This window comes from Cydia splendana, chromosome 1 (genome assembly GCF_910591565.1).
Source record: "Cydia splendana chromosome 1, ilCydSple1.2, whole genome shotgun sequence".
Taxonomy (NCBI): Eukaryota; Metazoa; Arthropoda; class Insecta; order Lepidoptera; family Tortricidae; genus Cydia; species Cydia splendana.
This window is the reverse complement of record NC_085960.1, coordinates 24,357,642-24,364,583: the sequence shown is the minus strand read 5'-3', so window position 1 is coordinate 24,364,583 and position 6,942 is coordinate 24,357,642.

The window sequence follows — 6,942 nt, the reverse complement described above, 5'->3', positions numbered from 1 at the left end:
TTTTAAAGCGTTAACAGACTATCGCACCGCACCGCGACCTTGGTGCGGTGCGGAGCATTTATCGATAGTGTGTTAGCTTCCATCGCACATAATTATTATTAATAGCGGTGCGGTGGGCATGCACGTCGCACCAACTGACAGTTAATAATAATACTGGTGCGCTCCGCACCAATTTCCCTAGTGTGTAAGCTGCATCGCACCGTTTGACAGCTGTCATTTTCAAATTATGACAGAGGAATAATAATACTGGTGCGCTCCGTACCAATTTCCCTAGTGTGTAAGCTCCATCGCACCGATTGACAGCTGTCATTTTCAAATTATGACAGTGGACGGCAATGTAGCCAGCCGATGAAATAACAAAAATGCGGAAGCAGTGCTTTAAAAAGACACACACTTTTTAAGATTTTCATGGAAAAAGGTGCATTATATTACCTCACGCCCTTCATCTACCTCTAAAAAAGCGGAACCACATTAATTGAAATTCAATCTTAAAGGATTCCATTGCAAAAATTCATTGAAAAACACGGAAACATGGGACACTTGGCAACACTGGCGCACGTGTGCGGCAGTCTGTAAGCTAGGATCGCACCGTTTTGACGGTTCGGTGCTATAGTGTGGAAGCCCACGCCAGTACGAGCTATTCCTAGAACCTCTCCAAGGTCGCGGTGCGGTGCGATAGTCTGTTAACGCTTTTATACAATATTGATCATAAAACGGGACTTAAAACGCTTAAAACTTAATTACATGCGATTAAGTTTTATAATGAATATTTGCTTCCAACTGTCTTTATCAATGTTCATAAAATATATGGAGGGTAGGTACGTCTACCCACCATAATAAAAAATATATTTGTCAATGACTCTGTCCAACTGCTGTGGTTAAAGTTCATAACGAAAATTTTATTTATTAACTCTTTAAATAATACATACAACGTGTACCGCTACGTACCACTTAAGACTGTAAGTCTGTACCTACATGGATTACAGCAATGCACATAGAAAATGTGCTAAATGCGGAGCAACGGCTGTTGAAGCAGCCAGAGTGAAATTTACAACTTTAGTGGGTTCAGAAGGAACCGAGTCATAACGCATCTGGAAAGCGTATTAATTAACCGTGAAGAAATGTATGAATACAAGTTGGAAATCTGTGTAAAATGCCGTATGTAAAGTGTAGTGTATCTGTGTGTAAAGTGTAATAGGTAGGCATGCCTAATGTTATTTGTATAAAAGGTACTGAAAACTTTGTGAATGCGCTTTATTAATGTCTATTTTTTTATTAAGTTGCCAGTTGCCAGTTTTCAGTGTATATTTTTATATGTAAAACATTTTTTAATAAATAATATATATAATGTTATAAACATAAACATGCCTTTTATTTAAATCAATTGATAATACCACAAACAAGGGGTAATATTTGCATCTTGCATATATTTCGTGATATGAAGATAACAAATATGTTTATCAACAGAATTACTACCTACCAATACCCGCCAGGCCAAACCGGTTGTCAACTTTAGTTCCATTGGTACACAAAGACGGCGCCACTAGTATCTATATTAATAAACGCGAGCCGCTTTGACGGAAAAACCAAAAGAAATTATGCTCAATCGAAAGAGCTTGAAAAAATATCACTTTTGAATCGAGAACATATATCCGCAAAATTCGTATTGTCGCGTATTTTGCATTTAAAAGTGAAAAAATTTCGACAAACAATACTAAAGGCTCAATTTGTTGGTTGACATTTGACAGCTATGCGTTGCGTTTAGAAACTGCAAACATGCTTACAAGTTAGGTTGGTCGTTTTTTTTTTTAATAAAAAGCAAGACGAATATTACTGTTTATTTGATGACTTTCCGGTATGTATAATGGTTATTATTTGCATTAAGTTTCGTTTCATATGGATATGTATACCGGTATAATTATTACATAAATTTGTTTATAAGCCAGAACGTGCTATAGTCTGTTACGGCTTTTAAGACGATAGCAACACTGCCTAGACGTCAACGACGGCTGTTATTCGAAAATACTTTATCCGGTACTCCAGACAGTCCAGACGTGATAAAAACCTGTTAAATAGTGTATTGTGTGTGTTAACAATAAAAAATAGTCACCGAACATAGTGCAAAGTGCAAACGCCATCGTAACGTAACGAGATTTGAACTTCAAAGCGTTCCATGGGTGTATTGTGTTTAGTATAAACATCGGTCTCTCAGTTGTATTTTAATATTTCAGAATGATTCCAAATATTCTTACATGTCAAGGCACTACTAGCTACCTGGAAATGCAAGTGAAAGCAACCTTGAAGCAGCTGTGATAAACTAATAAGTGAGCGAGATGAAAATGACGTTGTTCAAAGAAACTTTGAGTTAAGTACCAGCTGACTGTAACTCACTCTAATTAAGTACATTGCCAGTGTGAAACAGTGCAAAAAGCTACAGTGTATTGTGGACATATTTAATAACTGAGCTTTAGACTATGAATCAAATTTGAAGTGTATCGGTGAATTCGAAAGTCAACTGCATAAAGCTAATAAGTTATCTCCGGAGTCAATGTAAGTTGAATATAAGATTAAATATAATAAGATATATAGATAGTATATATGTCGCAGTCAAAAGTGTGAACTGGTCAAAAGAACTTTTAACCGACAAAAACAGGCAAAACTGCTTTTGACTGAGCATGTTGGTCAAAAGTAGTTTTACCTGAAAATCATTGGTTAATAGTAATTGTGTTGTGACTGTTACTATCAGTCAAAAAAAAGTACTCGCAGAGATAGGTAGGTTAGGGTTATTTTTTTGCTACGCCCAAAAAACTAAACTGTTCCCAGAGATAGGTAGGTTAGGGTTATTTTTTTTTTGCTACGCCCTAAAAACGAAACTGCTGCCAGAAATAGGTATGATTTTCAGGTAAAACTACTTTTGACCAACATGCTCAGTCAAAAGCAGTTTTGCCTGTTTTTGTCGGTTAAAAGTTCTTTGGCCAGTTCACACTTTTGACTGCAACAGGTTGGGCTGGACATATGGCAAGGGAAGGTAAAGATAAGTGGGATAGAGAGGAAGCGGAATGGTATCCTAGAGATGGAAAAAGGAGAGAAGGGAGACCAATAATGAGGTGGTCGGATGACATAAAGAAGCATGCGGGACCTAATTGGATAGGGACGGCTAGGGATAGAGAGCTGTGGAGAGAGCTGGGGGAGGCCTATGCCAGGGGTGCGAAACTCCTGACTTCGGTCAAACTCGGCTCCGCTCGGCTCAGCATTGCTCCGAGCAATTATTAGGGTTGGCACCACTTGACTTCCTTTTGCGTGCACGACCACAGATAAGATAATCACTTGATTTTTGAGAACCCTAAATAGCCGAAAGGGATAGTGCCATATATTAGAAAGGGACAGCATGATTCGACCCTGAACCGCTGTCAAACTTCGTTTTTGTAGGAAGTTTCCTTTCTGTACGGTAGTACTATTAATTATTCTGTGCCTATGCCAAGAAGGCAGACTGAAATAATTATTAAAAAGCAATGACATAAAAATTATTTAATAAAGTTACTAAGGAAAAAATATTGAAACTAATTGATATAAATGAAATGTGAATTTATTTAAATGTAATATGTGCTGAAATTTAATTTTTTGGTCAATAAAGGCTATTCTATTCTAATTTGACAGGTGACAACAAAAAAAATATTAATTCCTGCTAAAATTTCAGAGTCATAGTGAAGCGTAGTACCAAAACAAGGTTGATTTTTAGGGTTCTGTAGCCAAAGGGTAAAAACGGGACCCCTATTACGAGGACTCCAATATGTTATTAGATCAAAACAAATTATTTTCAGAAAATATTTAATTTAGGCTTAGGGATGGCGAGGCTCCATAAGCCTTCAGTAAGTAGTGCATAAGTATACTTGGAAAAATTCGACCTATGCCGCCGTGGGTGGCCCGGTGGCAGAATGGCACAGGCACCTGCTGCAATAGCAGAGGACGCTGCTTTGATTCCAGCCTAGGGCACTGGAGGCCTTGGTCACTTTTTAGGGTTGCGTACCCATAGGGTAAAAACGGGACCCTATTAAATATTAAGACTCTGCTGTCCGTCTGTCTGTCACCAGGCTGTATCTCAAGATCTCATGAACCGTGATAACTAGATTAACTAGACAGTTTCAATTTTCACAAATGATGTATTTCTGTTGCCGCTATAACAACAAATACTAAAAACAAATTAAAGAAATTGTCGTAAATAGCTATTAGGGTTCATGTATGTGTTAAATTAGTCTTTACGTTTAGGTTACTATTTTTACTTTTGTATATCATGTTTTACTTTGTGCTCGTATATTATGTCAAATGAATTGCGTGGAATGTTTTATATCTAGTTATAAGTCTAGGATTCATGCTCCTTTCATACGTGCTTAATATTGTACCTATTTATAAGTCTAGGATTCGTGCTCTTTTCATACGTGCTTATAATTAACGAGATTGGCAAAAATATACATTACTGACTCTGCATGATACACCCACTAGTTGAAGAAGGTACCAAACGGCCTTGTGTGTTACTATATAAGCCAGAGCCGTTTTGTGGCTTATTCAGAGATATCAGAGACATCAAGAGAGCTTCACTCATACCAGCCTGAACACTCTCCAAGTAAATAAATCAAATATATGTGTTTTCATTTCACACAACACATATACCGGTAAATGGAGGTATAGCGGACTTCGAGACAGCACAGCGGCCAGCGCGTTCCAGCGGCGAGTTTCTACGCTTCTCCCAACGAACCCCCATCACGAAAAGCTACAGTCTACACTCCACAGTTTGGTCCTTTTGAAGCCGGATGAAGATAGAAAAACGTACGCGCTGAGTTTCAAGCGACATAGCTTAACTCAGACATCAAGATAGAAAAACGTACGCGCTGAGTTTCAAGCGACATTGCTTAACTCAGACAGCAAGAAGGAAACAAGTACGCGCTGAGTTTTAAGCGAACGTTGCTTGACTCAGACGGCAAGAAAGAATAAAGGACGCGCTGAGCCTAGAAGTTCGCTTCGGTTTAGACCCAAACCCTATACCTTTCCGTAACCCATTTACCGGCTTGCCGGACGGACCGTGCAGCGTTGTAGGTTTACCTCCGCTCACGTGTCCTGGCAACTTTCGTTGCAAGTGTCACATGGTTGTGTGACACGGCACTTTGCATGTATAATTCAGTTTAACGTTTTTAGGTTTGTCTCAAATATAGTATAGTTTTGTTTAATGGCAAGGAAGTCATTGATGTAGCAACAAAACAAATGACAACCATTAGGCCAATTAGAAACTAATTAAATCTGATGGTGTTGCTACTTCAAATTAAATCCTAAATTGATGGAATAGTATTTATTAAATATTTAAATCAAAACTTAATTTTTAAATACAAAAAAGGTGGAAATATGTTTAGATAATTAAATATGATTTATTTCTACATGTTGGACTTACATACAAAAATTATTCCAAGAATTTCATTAGTACTGTTATTTTGATTGTGTTATCCCAGGGACAGTTAGGTTGAGATCATTTCCTGGTTGGCTTTTGCCCTGGATGGGCATCTTTTAATTTAGAAAGTGAAGCTAAATACATCATGCTCTGGTAGCATCGATCCGAGTCTTGGTTAGGCAGCAGCCGCTGCATCCATGAGCTAGGAAGCTCATGCAGAAGTTATTTTGCCACAGACAGTAAGTAGAATATGATAATATATAATTGTCTTCAGGTTTGACTCCTTGTTGAATCTTTGTCCCTGCTTATTTGACCATTCGTTTTGTTTCCAGTCTGCTGGCGAAACAATGTGGTGGGATGGGTATCAGAGCTGTGAGATGAGTCCACTGTAGGAATTTCCAGCTGGTGAGAAACTTAGATCACATAATGTCTCTTAGGTTAGCAGAGCACATGCTTCTAGTTATTAATCTTGAATTGTTTCTTTCAGCTGACGGGGTTTTTTTTCGTTTTTATGCTACTACGTATGTGAAATCAGTTCGCATATCAGAGTATGGAAGTCTGTCCATATTCCTAAAACTTCAAGTGTGTCTGGTGAGCAGTTCGCCATAAGAATTTCGCTCTTCTGCTGGATGGAGGTGACGTCACCTTCAAACTGAGACCTTAGTCCTTCGGTGTTGCTCTGCGGTGTCGGGTCAGATTCCCGCTGCAGCAGATCAGCTCCGGCACAGCGGAGGATCACACGTCGGGCTTGAACTGGTGGAACATTGTTATGAGGTTGGTGTACGCTTTCCTTCCGTCCTAGAAGCATTTCCAAATTTAAAGTTAAAGAATTTAGTAGAATCATATGTGATGGCAAATGATAAATTAGGTACTAACAAATTTAGATAGGTCTGCTTGTAAATCATTGTAGAACCATTTTGGCACGACCCGGCTCTATCGTCTGACATTATGGAATAAGGTGCGTAATGCTAGCTTAATAAATGATTTACTTGTAGAACAACTTCCTCAGTGTGAGAATAGAAATAAATTATGTGTCACAGAACTAACATTTCATTTTGACATCCTTTAGAAACCCCTGAATAGTTGATGGAAATAAGTGTAAGCACCTGCTTGAGTTTTTGGTTAAGATTTAGATTGGTTAATTTAGTAACCTTAATTGTCCGTGAGTTTCCTCTGGGCAAAGCCCCAGCCGGGCTAGGAATACACCACCGTGACAATTTGGCGCCCAACGTGGGGCTTTGCCCAGAGGAAACTCACGGCATTTTAGTTAGTGGCTTGCTTTCACTGTTATCAATAGCTTTGATACAAATTTTGTTTATATGAAATATGTAAGATACTTACACAGAGCTAAAAAGGGTTCATTGTAGTAAAAAACACAATAAATTTAGCATTGTTTATTATAAATAGCAATGATACAATAGTGCCACATCAATTTGTAAGTCTTTTGCCATCATATTTCAATATTTTGAGTTAAACTTATTATACAACGGCGGTTTCAGTACACT